Raw genomic sequence first — 17,362 nt, 5'->3', positions numbered from 1 at the left:
GAGGCTGAGATGTTCTGAGTTGGAGATTGTGGAGCTAGCCTGTCTCATTCAGCACTGGCATCTTACTGGTTGAAATGGAAGGTGATACTAATGTTCAGATAAGATGTGCATCCTGAGGACTTTTGAAGGAAAAGATGAGAATTTGGGATCTTACACCGAATACAATGAATGAACATTGCAATTTATTATTTTAAGTGCTAGGTCAACTTTCTTAGGAAAAGTTTGAAGATACAATGAAGAACAGAAATTAAAAGATAACTTCAGCACTGGCTGATAGATTTTTAGGCTCACAAAACAAAGACCCCCATATTTTGAAAACACTATGGGTCAAGCATTTCAGCAAGAAAATATATTACCAGGAAGATGCTATTTTGAAAAGGGAAGTAAGAGTAAATAAATCAGTTGGAAAATTCAGATGTAGAACTATAAACTAGAAAGAAGAAAAGCTATATCCATAGCAATACAAATTTAAAATTCTACAAAATACCAACATGTTATATGTGGAAGGGATAAAGAAGTGAAGAGAAATAATTAGAGCACTATAAGAAAACTGTCTTGTTTATAAGACAGACAAAAATATAAATTTAAGAAAGTGGGAACTATAAATCACTGAATTCAATTCATTTGAAGAAGAAAATATGAAATTGATTCCAAAATACAATGAGCAATGAAATTATAGTGTTTTCACTTAGGAACATATATATGCAAAATCCAGAACAAAGTTATAGTTAATCAACTTCAAAACAAATACCTGGGCATAATGGTACATGCCTATAATCCAGCAGTTGGGAAGCTATGTCAAGATCATAAGATCAAGGCCAGCCTGTGCTATATAGAAAGACCCTGTCTTAGAAAAATTGAGAACAATCAATTAAAATAAAAATTAACTATTGTTTCTCTTAATGATACTTCCTTTGACTATTTGTAGTATTTCTCATAAACTTGGTCAAAATTTTTATATTCACAATGTGTTATTGTCTGAAAGAGGAATTTTATACTATGCCAAAACTGCCTATTTTCTCCAATGATAAAGATATTTTTATGGATTTATTAGAAGAATGATGAGTCTGTTTGATAAAAATATACTTTTGCTCCCTTGAATTACCATATTTTGTTATGTTGTCTCTCACTGCAAATGTTTGTTCTATATCAAATATTGGTTACATTCCAAGGAAATCATTTGCATTAATCAAACATTGCATTCTTCTCCTTCTTCTTCTAAAAACACAGTACAGGTATTTAATAAAAAAGAAGACATTGCCAATTTTGAATCTTTCTTATGTACTAATTTGCAATTTACTCATTCAGTTCTATGCTAATGGTACTAATGATGTAAAAATGTTTTCAAGACTAAGTTTGTCCATTTCTACGATATTTTTATCTAGTGGTATTTGGATAACCTCCTTCATGTTCTGATAGGCTACGACTTTTAGCAAAAGCATACATGGATTTTTTCCAAAGCTCATTGGCTCTAGGAAAACTTCAAGGACTGCTTTGTACTCTATTGTTAGCCTTACTTGGTGTCATCTTAGAATCTAGCCCTATCATGCTTTGCTCAGTTGTATTTAGCATTTAGCAGCAAAACCCAGCAGCACAGATTCATCAGCAGTCTTTGGGATGAACTCTCTGTGTCACATAACTGCACGTCAAAAGAGAAGAGAAATGAAAGGAAAAGAATCAAAGGGGAAGAGAAGATAGGGGAAAGGAGGTCCAGGAAGAGGAAAGAAGGGGAAAGAAAGGAAGGTGTGGGGGGGGGCAAGAGGGAAAGGAACTAAGATGAACAAATGGTGATATATTGAATTGAATGATCTTTCTGGATTAGAATGAGCAAGTTAGAAAGCTTGAGCAGACAAACAGATTTGGATGGATGGCAGGTTGCCAGCTTACCCATGCTACCCACTCATCTCTGAGGACCTCAGATTTGTGGATAAAGCTCCATGGGTTATTCTGCTATACCTCTCATTTGTAGGTCTTGTGTAGATTTATCAGAGGAATATTTTCTTTAGCCAAGTATTCACAGGTTAGTATCGACAGCATCATGATTGATCATCCCCTATGCTTCTACACACATGCCATGAAAAATTCCCTTGTATGTGCTTTCTTTGGTTTTCCTTGAGCAAAATGTCAGTCTTCCTGTGATCTATTTATATATAAAGTTTTTGCATTTTCCCTTTGTTAATCTTTTCATAGGATGTCAATGCTTCTGTGATGGATGCAGACAGAATGTACTTTGATGGGTAATGGGAAGCTAAGGAAGTACAATGGTGATACAGCCACAAATAAATACGTAACATTACTCTCCTAAACCAATGCTCACAGGAAATCAAAGGCTGTATATCATAGTCAGGCACTTGCTTGGACGTGAACCATAGTGATTGGAATTCTAGTTCTATCCACTACCTCTCTAATGGGCCTTGTGACATTTCCGACTAAAACCTTTCCTTCCTTAAGGTAACACAGAAAAGTGCCCGCTGTTTGGGCAATGTGTTAATTTTAAGGCCATGGCAGGTTGATGCTTCCTAATACAGGTCTTTTTGAAAGTAGAATTTCTAGGGGTGAGGAATGGTGTCCTTGTACCACTGGGGAGGTGCTGAAATTACTGTTTTACTCTCCTATGGAAAATTGGGAGACCAGAAATTCACAGAGAGAAGGGATTTTTGTTGTTGCTGTTTTTCAGGGATTAAAAAGAATATCTTTAAGTAGTTGTACAAAGGAGTTACAATTTAACAGAGCAGTTTTTTAAATACATCTTTATCAGTGTCAACCCTTTCAACATTCTCACTTATCCCAACCATACCCATCCCTTACCTTACTCTTCTTCCTCCTCCTCCTCCTTCTCCTCCACCTCCTCCTCTTCCTCCTGCTCCTTCTTCTCTTCCTCATCCACCTCTTCTGTCATGTGGCCTGAACTCAAGGCCAGGGCACTGTCCCTGAACTTTTCTGCTCAAGGCTAGTGCTCTACCACTTTGAGCCACAGCTCCACTTTCAGTTTTCTTATGCCTAATTGGAGATGGTTACTGGTATTTCCTGCCCTGGCTGGCTTCGAACCATAACCCTCAGATCTCAGCCTCCTGAGTAGCTAGAATTACAGTGGGAGCTACCAGCATCTGGCTTCCCTTACTTTTTGTAATTTTATATGATATACATTGGAGACTTGATTACATTCTCCACCTCTTCTCCTCAGAAGAGATTTTTTTCTTTTTATTATTATCTTTAAGTACATGTACAAAGGCATTTCCATTTAACAAAGGAGTTTATGAATACAATATACCTTGGGCCAATATACCTTAGTGGCCATAGACTCTGTCTCCCCAGGGGTCTGGAGCCTCAGCAACAATAAGCTGACAGTCCAGGCCCAGAATAAGGACTCAGAAAGAGAAAGAGCTTCCTACTGAGGCAGAAAATAACAGTCTTCAGAATAGGTTGAACACTCTCATCTGTCTTTTACTCTTGAAATGTGACCTGGCCAGCTACCTATCTAGTAGGCAATCTCTATTCTTTTTTGATCCCCAGCAATGATTTGTTTAATAACCTCCTTCTTTCAACACTCAGATTCTCTCTTTTCAGAACAAGTAGTAACATTACGGTTCTATAGACTACCACTGGAAATCCACAGTAACAGTGAAAGTTAACTTACAACTCTTCAGCATGAGTTGGCTTAATAAATAGAGAAATCTTGCCAGACAGTCTAGCCTCAAGTAACTGGATCTGAAAACACATGTGGCCAAGAAAGGTTCACAGAAGTCCCCTAGAACACACCTTGAACCACCTAGAACAGTGGACCAATGTTAGCCTGAGAACACTTATGCACACTTGAAATCTGCTTGTGTTATATGCAGGTGGAATCAATGAATGATCTTAAAGGGCTAGAGAAGAGCTCCAAGGGTATAACCCAGAAAAGAATTTCCCTTCTGGACAGCCTGAGTGGGAAGAGAGAAATGAATGAGGCAGTGACTAAAAAAGAGGAGCTAGGACTTCTTTGTAAGAGTTCACAACTATGCCATCAATATAAACTCTTAGTTTTTGAACATGAGATTCAAATGGAGAATAAAGAACACGAGGGAGATGAAAAGAGAATAAACCAATGTGTGTGTGTGTGTGTGTGTGTGTGTGTGTGTGTGTGTGTGTGTGTGTGTGTGTGTGTGTGTGTATCTTCTCTCATGATCTCAACCAAATGAAACAAAGGAGAGAATAATTTAGTGCCTCCATTTAACCATCATGGACAGTATAACCTGAGCAATCAATATATTCTGTAAAATATGTACCCAATAACTGGAGTTGACAGTGACCTTGGCAGAGCGACTTAACAGTTCTCTACTTTTACCAATCAGCTTTCTCCTTAAAACATCCTCACTTCTCCACCCAACAAATTGCACCCTGCACTCTCTTCAGAAACTAGCCTAAAAAAACTATCTTTAATTAAACATTGGAAATGTATGAAGATTCCAGTGAGAAATTATTGGATGGCAATCATTTTAGTGAGTAGCTTTGTTACCAACTCTTGTACCTGCCTGAGATGAATTAGATAATCTCATTACAAACAAAAAGCCAGGTGCATAATTTTAAAAATTAATTACTACAGGCCGGGATCCTGTAGCTCACGCCTCTAATCCTAGCTACTCAGGAGGCTGAGATCTGAGGATCATAGTTCAAAGCCAGCCAGGGCAGGAAATCTCATGAGACTCTTTTTTGTATATATTTTTATTGTAAAAATATTGTACAGAGAGGTTACAGTTACATGAGTAATGTAATGAGTCCATTTCCTGTCAAGGATTGTTACCTCCTCCTTTGTTTTTCCCCTACCATACCTTCCCTTCACACTTCTTCAACTACTCCCTCCCCACCCCTGAAGTTGTAAAGTCATTTTCAACATAGTATCTTGTATACTTCATTGTTACAATGGTACCCATAAGACTCTTATTGCCAATTGAACACCAGAAAAATAGAAGTGGCACTGTGGCTCAAGTGGTAGAGGGCTCACCTTGAGCTGATGAGCTGAGGGAGAGCCCAGGCCCAGAGTTCAAGCCCCACATCCGATCTCCAAAAAGAATAACAATTATTACAGAATATTACAGAAATATTGAGAAGCCATAGTCAAAGGCCAATAATTACTTTAACACAGTATTTTTAATTTGAGGAAAGAATGAATAATTCAAAAGAGTTAATGACAGTATTTCATAGCTCTTTGTAAAAAATGTTATATTCTCATATAGATTTATGTCATTAGAAAAGCAAAATAGCTCCTAAAAATTACTAGTTAGTTTTATAAGATATATATTTTTGGCATTTTTCTGCAAAATCACCTTTGCATACAATCCCTAAGGTATCTGAAATTTTGTTGAAACATAGTAAACTTCAGAATCTTCCAACCTGCGGCTAGTGAGCTTCTTAGGAGAGCTGTTAGAGAATAGTTGGAGTAGAGATACTCAGGTAAACACACTTGCTAAAGGCAGGCCAGGGGCCAGCCTTCCTGAGAAGTTGAACTCCAGACTGAATTCACTGTCTTCAGCTAAGTTGCTTCTTCCTGCAGGATTTTATGGTTTAACCCAAGGATATTTGTGATTCTGCCAACTAGCAGCATTGAGAACTTGCTGCAAATAGTATTGGTATGTACTCTTGGAAGTTCTTTAGAAACAATATTTCCAGCAGCTGTCAAAAACATATTAACAAGGACCCCAAAAACTCCCCATGCTGCTGGATTGGAAGGATCAACATCATGAAAATGGCAATACTTCCCAAGGCTATCTTCAAATGCAATGCTCTTATCTATCAATACTCCAACCTCATTCTTCAAAGAAATAGAAGAGGCAATCCAAAAATTCATGTAATAATAGAAGACCCTGGATAGCAAAAACTGATCTTTAACAGAAAAAAACAGTGCTAGAGGAATATCAATACCAAATTTCAAACTCTACTACAAAGCCATAGTAATAAAAAAACAAAAGCTTGGTACCGGCACAAGAAGAGACTTCAAGACCAATGGAATAGAATTGAAAACCCAGAAATGAGTCTATAGACCTATAGCATCTAATCTTCAATAAGGGAGTGAAAAAGACAGCCTCTTCAGTAAACGGTGCTGGCAAAATTGGTTAATCACTTGTAGAAAACTAAAGCTAGATCCTTATATATCACCCTGCACCAGAATCAACTCCAAATGGATCAAAAACTCGGAGTCAAAGCAGACACCCTGAAAACATTACATGAAAGAATAGGAGAAACCCTAGGTATCCTTGGCAAAGGCCGAAATTTCCTTCATAGAGACCCAGAAACACAACAAATTAAAGAAAGGTTGCACAAATGGGATGGCATGAAGCTGCACAGTTTCTGCATGGCAAAGAATATAGCTAGCAAGATCAATAGAAAGCCCACAGATTGGGAGAAGATCTTCACTAGCAATACAACGGACAAGGGTCTCATATCTAAAATATACTTGGAATTCAAAAAATTAAGTCCCCCAACAACAAATCCTCAAAGATATATTGGCCCAATAAATATGTGGAGTAAAGATTTAAAGAGAAACTTCTCTGAAGAGGAAATAAGAATGACCAATAGATACATGAAGAAATGCTCAACCTCTCTAGCCGTAAAAGAAATGCAAATCAAAACAACATTGAGATACTACCTCACCCCAGTTAGAATGGCTATAATCAAGAATTCTACTAACAACAGATGCTGGAGGGGATGTGGCCAGAAGGGAACCCTACTGCATTGTTGGTGGTAGTGCAAACTTCTTCAACCACTTTGGAAAGTAGTTTGGAGGTTCCTCAAAAGACTCCACATAGAGCTTCACTATGACCCAGCTATCCTACTTTTGGGCATTTACCTGAATGATCACAAACAAGACCATACTAAAGCTACCAGCACAACTATGTTTATTGCAACCTTATTTATCAAAGCTAAGATATGGTACTAACCCAGATGCCCCTCAGTAGATGAATGGATAAAAAAAATGTGGTGTGTATATATACAATAGAATTCTTTGCCTCCATCAGAAAGAATGATATCGCTCCATTTGTTAAGAAATTGAAAGGCTTGGAAAAAATTATATTAAGGGAAGTAAGCCAGGCTGAAAGAAACATAGGTCCCATGGTTTCCCTTATTTGCACTAACTAGTATAAGTCTAGGACAAAAGCTATGTACATATGACCAGATAAGATGATGTTAAGTGAAACGAACCCTAAGATAGGGACACAAGTGGTTTTTTCTTTCTTGCTATTGTTTCTAATATATTTATAAGGTACCATGTTATTTTTTTGTTGCTTTGTATGTTCCTCCCTCACCATATAATCCCGGTTTTCACTGTATTTGATGTTGATATAATTTGAGGATGGGAAGGGAAAAAAACAAAATGTTTAAATAGAGGTGCAAGTTGACACATTGTAACAATGAAATGTACAACACACTATGTTGAAAAATGAACTTTACAATTTTAGTCGGGGGCAGGGGCAGGTGTAGTTGTAGAGGTGGGAGGGAATGAATGGTAGACAAAAAACAAAGGAGGAGGCAACAATGCTTGATAAGAAATGTACTCATTTCCTTGCTCATGTAACTATAACACCTCTGTATAGTATTTTCACAATTAAAACATTATTTTTTAAAAAGAAGGGTGCTAGTTGTGAGAAAAAAATTTAATTTCTTTTTCTGAGGTCTTGGAGAAAACAGAATTGACGTTTTAGCTTGATGCCATCTGTATTATGGAAGCTTTATAAGAGACAAACAGCAAGAGTAGCTCAGGTGTTTCCAAGAAGAAAATATTCTCTATTCTGTACCTGGATACATATTTATCTTGGTCTTTTGTTTACCATTTTTTGTCAGTGAATGTTTTCTCTAAATAAACATCTTTTTCCCCACTTTTGCCACACAAAGATGTACTAGAATACATCAAGGTGAAGATGGTGTTGATAGTTTTCAAAGTTCACGAGAGTGTTGACAGCAGAATGCCAAAAGGTAGCCAAAAGCCTGGATTTGGAGCTAAAAGTTTCTGTTTTCCTCTTTAAATGGAGATTCTTTATTTTTTTACTTTTTTCTTATTGTACATTTCTTTTTAAAAAATTTTTTATATTTTTTTATTGTGAGAATACTGTACAGAGGAGTTACAATTACATGGGCAAGATAACAAGTATATTTCTTATCAAGCATTGTTGCCTCCTCTTTGTTTCCCCTTCCCATCTCTTCCCATACTCCCCTCCCACCCCCCACCAAAGTTGTAAAGTTCATTTTTCAACATAATAACTTGTACATCTCATTGTTGCAATGGGTCCACCTGTATCCCTAGTTAAACAATTTGTTTTTTTATCAAGCACTGTTACCTCCTCCTTTGTTTCCCCTTACCATCCCTTCCCATCTCTGCCTCCAACAACCCCCCCCCACAGCGCCAAAGTTGTAAAGTTCATTTTTTGACATAATGTCTTGTACACTTCATTGTTACAATGGGTCCACCTGCATCCCTATTTATTTCTTTTTAATATCAAAGATGATGCATCAAACATCTCATGCAATCTCTTTTCTTTTTTCTAGTCAATTCTATTGTTTTTCAGGCCTGTTTTTATACCAATACTAAACTTTTTGTTATTATAACTCTGTAATAAAGTTTGCCTTTTTCCCTCTAAAATTGCAGTGTTTTCTTTGGCCTGGCTGGGGGTGTGGGGGGGAGAGGAGGGGGAGGAGTTGTGAAGGGATGGTAAGGGGAAACAAAGGAAGAGGCAACAATGCTTGATAAGAAATGTACTCATTACCTTGCCCATGTAATTGTAACCCCTCTGTACAGTATTTTCACAATAAAAAATTGCAGTTTTATCATTACATAGGAAGTTTTGAATTATTTTCTCTATAACAGTGAAGCATGTCATTGGGGTTTTGATGAGATTTGAGTTGAATTTGTAGATCACCTTTGGCAGGATGCCCTTTCCATGATATTAATTCTGCCTATTCATGAACATAAGATATTTTTCCTGAATGGAGACTCTTTACTTATGACCAGATTTTAAGTTATGGTTTGATTTTCCTTATTATTGTCATCTAGTGTGAGATACTGTGTCAGGACCTGAAACATGAAATAAATAAAATACAATCACTGAAACAGGGGAAGTCAAATGAACTTGACAAATTTAATTTTAATTTTTCATCAAAGAAATGTTTAAATGAGATTAGACATGTAGCTTTATCAAAACATAAGGTGGTCATTTTAAATTAGCAATCATACCACAACAAACCTTAGCTAATCATGTGATTGTCCTACCATTGAAAAGCCTTGACTCAGAAATAAGATGTTGCCAAAGGTAGAAAAATAAAAATGTACTAGGTGATAATTGTAGCCATATAAAAATAGCTCTTTCTATGAGAAATTGCCTTCCTCAGTTGCTTCCTTGTCCTAAAACTCATAGATTTCAGGGGAAATAAGCAGTTTCTAGCTGAATCGCCTGCCTTATCTAGCAGAAATCACTCAGAGCTATCATCTTCAGCTAGTGGATATTTAGTGTCATTGCCCATTTTTACAAATACTTAGTATCCAAAACTAAGTATTTGCTGTAGGTGTAGGACAATGTTGGAGAAACCAGTGATCAACCACAATTTCTTCTGACTTGATTAGAAACCTTGGTGAAGTAAGCCAGCAATTACTTTGTTGACATAGCTAGGACATTTTCTTCAGAGTTAAGTTTTATCCAGATTGTTCTGTGTATTTCTGATTTTAGAGGGTAACATGAATTTGACCCTCCTTTGAATTCATCACATTAATACACATTTTAACTTGGCCTCTCAATGGACTGTAAGCAAATTTCTTGGTATTTCCTTTCAATTTCATGAAAGGTGATATCTTCACACTACAACATTCTCTAGTTTGTCCTACAGAACTTTTATGCTTGAGGTTTAAGGGGAAAAATACAGACAGATCAGTTAGTGTGTAGTTGTGACAAATGTTCTAAAGAATAGATTTTTTTTGGTATACAATTTCTTACAACCTCCAATACAGAAGTAAAAGAAATGAATGAGCTTTCATATTTATCTGAGCTCTAGCTTAGCCTTTTTTAAAATACCACTTTCACCTTGAACAAGTTTTTTAACCTTTCCAATAATTAACTTCCTTGTTTGTAAAACAAAGATGCAAATATCCATGTCACAGAATTGGTCAGTGGATTACAGAAGGTGAATACCTAAAACAGTCATTGTCATTCGTTTTGAGATGAATGTTCTATTACTATGCTTCTGTATCCTTATGTAATTTAGATTGTGTCTGGCATAGGGAAAATGTAGATTTAATTTTAAAAGTATAAGCCAAGTACAGAGATTGCTGTTGCCATTTAATTCTACTTAATCACTCTTCTGTTAGATGCCCCATTGTAATTCCACAGCAAACATATGGGGATCATCTGACTACTTCTATGCCCTCTTTTATGTGACCTTAGTATTATCCTCTACTGGTCATTGATTTTTCTATTGAAATTTTATAGACCTTTAAATGGTCTTGCAGTAATGATGCCAATGTGTTTTAAAATATTTGAAAAGTAAATCAGTGCTTCCTAAGTACAATGCATGTTTTTGCTGAGAAGCTAAATCTCATTGGAGTCACTGTCCTTTGATCTCATATTACAGTGAAGTGCATTGCCTGACTTGCTACTCAAGAGCCATCAGGATATCTGAGCTCTGAGTTCCCAGCCATTTACCTTATTTATTGTCACATCATCCATCTTCTTCAGGGTGCAGTAAATATCTCTGCAAAGGTCACTATCTTGGAGATAGTTCAAGTGTTAGTTTCAGCCCAAGAAGAACTCACAGTAAATCATGCCTATTCTGCTCTTCAGAATTTTGCAGCCTATTTTATAAGAGATTACAACTCTGGGATACAGGAGTTTTTAAAAAATGCTTTCTATAATACTTTGTAAGCATGCCCTTTGGAAAGAGGAGAGAAATATGACAATAGATAAGAAACCAAGTGATACCCTGTGGTTAACCTCATGTCTTCCTCCTCTCTCTCTCCCCCCCCCTTTCCATATTTCCTGTTAAAAATACACAGTAAAATTTCAAAGTTACCATAGTCAGGGTATGTAATTTCTATTCTACTTTTTACTTTCTCATGAGAGATTGTGCTAGGTTTGAACCATTTGAGTTAAATAATTTTGTGGTTTCCTGTGATCAACAGTGAGGAGACCCTATCACTTGTGGGATGAATAGATACTTCTTAAAGTTTCCAGAGAAGTGATGAGTCTGTGAAGCAGATGATTACCACTTCCAAGTATACAGCCTGTCAGCCACAGTGTACTGAGTGTATACAATGTGCCAAGCTTACATGCCAAGCTCCAAAAAGTAGCACAGAGACATCTGTCCTCAAAAGTTTACTGTCTAACACCCAGAGCATAGAATGATGAAAGGCAAATTTAAAGCAATATGTACAACATGGAGCATGCTGTAAGTGCTGCAGAGATCAGAGGAAAGCAGATGCTCGTGGGCTGTAGACAGGCAAGATGGCTTTCTTGGAGGAAATGAATTTAGAGACAAACGTTGGACCAGAGGAAGACTAGATTGGCCAAAAATGAGAGGGAAGGGATTTCTGAGTCAGAAAGAAGTAGCAAGAGGTAGAGTGAATAAAGGGACCCATAAAACAATCGTTGCAAAAAGAATGAATTAGTAAAGTAATAGTCATTTCGGAGAAGTAGTTTGGCACAAGTGGAAGAAAATCCCTGAGTTTTCAATTGGTAATTCTATAGATTCTTGGTCAAGAAATGATTATAGGAAAATAAGGGCCAATAAGGGAAACCATGGGACCTATGTTTCTTTGGACCTGGCTTACTCCACTTAATATATTTCCATAACTGGGACAAGCAGAAAAGATCAGATAGGATGATGGTTAGTGAAATGAACCCCAAGATAGGGACACAAGTGGGTTTTTTTTGTTTTTTTTTCTTGCTATTGTTTCTAACATATTTATAACTTACCATGTAATTTTTTTGTTGCTTTTTATGTTCCTCCCCCATGGTATAACCCCTGTATTTGACGTTGGTATAATTTGGAGAGGGGAAAGGAAAAAACAAATTGTTTAAATAGAAATACAGGTTGACCCATTGCAACAATGAGATGTACAAGACGCTATGTTGAAAAATGAACTTTACCATTTAGGAGGGGTGGGGGAGGAGAGGGGTGACTGAAGAGTAGTTGAGGAGGTGGGAGGGAAGGGATGGTAGGGGAAAAACAAAGGAGGAGGCTACAATGCTTGATAAGAAATGTACTCATTACCTTGTTCATATAACTGTAACCCCTCTGTACAGTATTTTCACAATAAAAAACATTTTTTTAAAAAAAAGGAAGATAGAGCCTCAGAGCAATTAATCACATACTTTGTTTCAGGGTGGGTAAGGCATGAAGAACAAGGAGGGAGGTAACTGCAGTGATCAAAAGTGGGGTCAATGAGGTCCCAGTAAAGGAACAGAGAAAAGGTAAAAGGATAAACATTAGCTCAGCAGTACATGGACCATGTCCTCAAGTGCTTATGAAGCGATGTTAGTCAATGAGATGAATAGTGTTACATTTGAAACTTGTATCATACACTGTAAAAGCTATGAGCTATAGAGTTCATGGGGATGAACCACAGATTGGTTCTGATGAGCAGTTACTTAAGGACATTTATTAAATTATTTGTACCTAAGTTTTCTCAAATCTAAAATAAGGATGAAATTATTTACATCTGGATTGAACACATAAAATTCCCACCAAATGTCTAACACTTTGTAGGTACTCAAAATTTTTAGCTCCTATTTTATGGTAATTGAACTCAATTTTAAATGTAGTGGCTGGAAAAGCAGTTAGGTACTATACATAAAATCATAGTGTTGAGCTACAGAAGGTTTTATTTATTTATTTATTTATTTATTTTTATTGTGAAAATACTGTACAGAGAGGTTACAATTACATGGGCAAGATAATGAGTACAGAAGGTTTTAAATAAAAAACATTAGCAATAGTTGTTGTTAGAGATAGTTGTTGTTAGAGACCAGAAAACATACAAGAGTGAATTCTGGAAAGAACATTGTAATGCATCAGGGAAACAAGTATAGTAACTGAAAGGTGATATCTGGTATCTCTTGGGCAAATAGTTTAGGATAAGGGCTTACAACTAAAAGTAGTAATACTAGGAATAGGGATATGGATTTTTCTTTGGGTTTCTCATTCTAGGACTGATTTCTTTGCTTTCTTTCATTTTTACCGTTAATGCCTCTCATTTTAATTAATCTGTGTTCTTTAATACATAAAATAAATTAAACTACATGAGATGCAAAAAATATTAAAGTAGTTGCTTACCAAAGTGACTGGCCTTTTTACTACTAATCCCTAATCAGGATTCTATCTTAATTTAGGAATTACGCCTTGCAATGCTTATACAACTACATAGAATGTGGGTGACTCATGTCTTGCCCATCATCACGCAAAAAAATACCTCTCTCAACAGATACCTAGTCTGCCTCAAAAGGAAAAGAGGATCAAGATCTTTAAATGCAACTGTTCTGGCATAAGGGGGAATAGGAAACTATGAATGAACAAAATATGCAGTTCCCTTTGATGGTTTTTCATAAAGCCAAGCACCAAATATTGGCTTTCCCCTGTGTTGGAAAATGAATAGACAAACAGTTTTGCAATGACCTCAAGGCTTGGTAGAGAGAATAAATAAATTATTGACACATGAGGAGTAGATAATTCTCCATCCACTGTTGAGTTTTTCATTCTTTGTGAAGCAGATGGTCTAAATAAAGCAGCCAAAAATAACAGGTGGGTTTTATTGCATGAAGCCACAGAAAGCAGTAAGTTTGTGTAGTTTAAATCATGTCCAAGATAACAAGTCTTAAAATAACTTAAAAATATTTATTATCTATAATTTTAAAGGAGCACCTTTGTCCATTTTAAGTGGTGTCAAAGCACAGACACCAATGTGTATCTGAACACATACTTAGGGACAGCATGGAGTAAACAGATTGGAAGAAGCAGCTGCTCTTTATGGAAATGGTTTAACACGGGGTTGTTAAACCATGTTGATGGACTTTAACTGATATGTATAATATCACTTCTTCTGAGGCCAAACAAAGCTGGAGTTTAAGTCACTGTCACCATAAATCTAATGATCTGACATGTCCCACACATTTGTAGCTACCATATGTAGGACAACTACAAAGAACTCAAATACATCATTTCTCTTGTAAGTTGTCATATGTATATGTTCAATTAGAATTCGAATTGTAGCCTAGTAACATCTCTCGGATAGTTTATGTGTTTGTCTTATTATGCATGCTTTCCTAAACGTCTGTGATGCAGGAAGACAGGTAGAATAGATTATTTGAGACCCAGGTAGCTTAGATTGCTTGTGTAATATTGCTATGTTCAAAATCATTTTCTTTGTCTGTAGTTATCACTTTTTAATTAGATGCTTTGACAGCTAGAGTTTTAAAGAGTAAAGTTCATACCTCTGTACATCTCTTCCTCAATCTCCTACTTCCCTAGGAGAGCCACTGAATAGCATTTTTATTTATTTATCCATTTTTATGGTAAAAGTGACATGCAGAGTGGTTACAGTTATATATGCCAATGAGCATATTTCTTTTTGAATGTTGTCACCCCTCCCTCCATTTTCTCTCAGTTTTCCCCTTCCACAACCCCCCACTACTAACATTTTTAAAAGGTAACTTCTGAGCTAGGCACCAGTGGCTCATGCCTATAATCTTAGCTACTCAGAAGGCTGAGATCTTAAGACTGTGGTTCAAAGCCAGCCCAAGCAGGTAAGTCTCTGAGACTGTTATTTCCAATCACCTATGAAAAATGCCAGAAATGGAACTTGGCTCAAGTGGTAGAGCACTAGCCTTGAGCACAAAAGCTCAGAGACAGTGTCAGGCTTTAACTTCAAGCTCCAAGATTGGCACACACACACACACACACACACACACACACACACAGAGATGCCATCTGAATTGGTGTAAAACATGAATAGTTGAAGAAGTGATTTGTCCATTAAGCCTATAATTTTAAGAATATCTCACATTTATAAAACATCTTCCTTCTTGAGTAATTTAAAAATCACTAACACTTCCTGGGTAAAAAAAACAACACATATAAAATTGGATTATATATTCATTTAATGCTTGTAACTCATTTTTTTATTTTTGAATTTTTTAAAAATTATATTTTTTATTGTAAAGATACTGTACAGAGGGATTACAGTTGCATGAGTAAGGTAATGAGTACATTTCCTATCAAGTATTGTTACCCGCTCTTTTGATTTTCTCCTACCATCCCTTCCCTCACCACCTCCCCAGCTCCTCTTCCCCCCATTCCCCGAATTTGTAACTCATTTTCATCAGTGTCTTGTAGATCTCATTGCTACAATGGGTCAACTTGTATTCTTATTTCAACATTTTGTTATTTCCCTTCCCCTCCCCAAATTAGAAAAATGTATATACTAGATGCAGGGCACCGGCATCAAATACAGTGGAAACAGGGATTATAAGGAGCAAGAACATACAAAAGAAACAAAAAAAATCACAAAGTACATTTGATCCATAGAAGAAAAAGGGAATCACAGAAACAGTAGGATGAAGGATAAACTAATGTAACAGTTGTACTTACAAGACACTATGTTGGAAATGTACTTTATAATTTGTGGGGGGAAAGGAGTGGAGAGGGATAAGTGGGAGACAATGAGGGAGGGATTCTGTTAAAAAGAATCTAATACTTATTTATATATCTATAGTAATATGGGTTTCCTGGTTCATAGCCATCAATGTAGATACAGACAAGATGAGTTAGAGAACCATGCTGCTGATGAAATAGTGCTCCATTGGGAAGGTCAAGAGCAGACTCAAAAATTAACATTGTATTTTTTTGATTTTTTTTTTTGATCATGGGGCTTGAACTCTGAGCCTGGGCACTGTCCCTCAGTTCTTTTGCTCAAGGCTAGTGCTCTACCACTTGAGCCACAGCGCCAATTCTGGTTTTCTTTTTTTATTGTAAAAATGTTGTACAGAGGAGGTACAGTTACATCAGTAGGGTAGTGAGTACATTTCATAGTGAGCATTGTTACCTCCTCCTTTATTTTCCCCCTACCATCACTTCCCTCCCTGCCTCCGGCACCCCCCAGACATTGTAACGTTCATTTTCAACATAATGTCCTGTACATCTTGCCATCACAATGAGTCAGCCTGCATCCCCATTTAAGCGTTCTGCAATATCCCTTCCCCTCCCCAAATTACAAAAATGTATATACAAGATGCAGAATACAGGCATCAAATATAGTGAAAACAAGGGTTATACCACAGGGGAAGAACCTACAATAGAAACCTACAATAGACTACAAAAGAATCACATAGTGCATTGTAAATACGTTAAAAACACTAGCAAGAAAAAAAAAACAACTCTTGTGTCCCTGTCTTAGGGTACATTTTGCTTAACATTATCTCATGTGGTCTTATGTACATGGCCTGGGACCTTCTCTGCTGTCCTAGACATGTACTAGTCACCACAAACAAGGGAAACCATGGGACCTATGTTTCTTTGGGCCTGGTTTACTTCACTCAATATAATTGTTTCCAAGTCTTTTCATTTCCTAACAAAAGAGGCAATGTCATTCTTTCTGATGGAAGCATAGAATTCCAGTGTGTGTGTGTGTGTGTGTGTGTGTGTGTGTGTGTGTGTGTGTGTGTGTGTGTATGTGTGTGTGTGTGTGTGTATGTATATGTGTATCACATTTTCTTGATCCATTCATCTACTGAGGGGGCATCTGGGTTGGTTCCATATCTTAGCTATGGTAAATAATGCTGCACTAAACATAGTTGTGCTCGTAGCCTTATTAAGTGAAGTAAGCCAGGCCCAAAGAAACATAGGTCCCATGGTTTCCCTTATTTGTAATACCTAGTACATGTGTAGGACAACAGAAAAGGCCAAAAGCTATATACATATGGCCATATAAGATGATGTTAACTGAAATGAACCCCAAGATAGGGACACAAATATCTTTTTTCTTTCTTGCTATTGTTTCTAACGTATTTATATTGTATCATGTTATTTTTTTTTGTTGCTTTGTATGTTCCTCCCTCACAGGATAGCCCCTATTTTCACTGTATTTGATTTCACTGCATCTTGAATACACACTTCTCTAATTTGGGGAGGGGAAAGGGAAAAAAAACCAAAATGCTTAAATAAGGATACAGGTTGACCCATTGTAACAATGAGATATACAAAACACTATGTAGAAAATGTACTTTACAACTTTGGCCAGGGGGCGGGGAGGGTAGTTGTGGAGGTGGAAGGGAAGGGATGTAGGGAAGAAACAAAGAAGGAGGCAACAATGCTCAATAGGAAATGTACTCATTACTTTGCTCTTGTAACTATA

This window comes from Dipodomys merriami, unplaced genomic scaffold (assembly GCF_024711535.1).
Source record: "Dipodomys merriami isolate MVZ:Mamm:240054 unplaced genomic scaffold, mDipMer1.0.p SCAF_2, whole genome shotgun sequence".
Taxonomy (NCBI): Eukaryota; Metazoa; Chordata; class Mammalia; order Rodentia; family Heteromyidae; genus Dipodomys; species Dipodomys merriami.
This window is presented reverse-complemented; position numbering follows the sequence as displayed.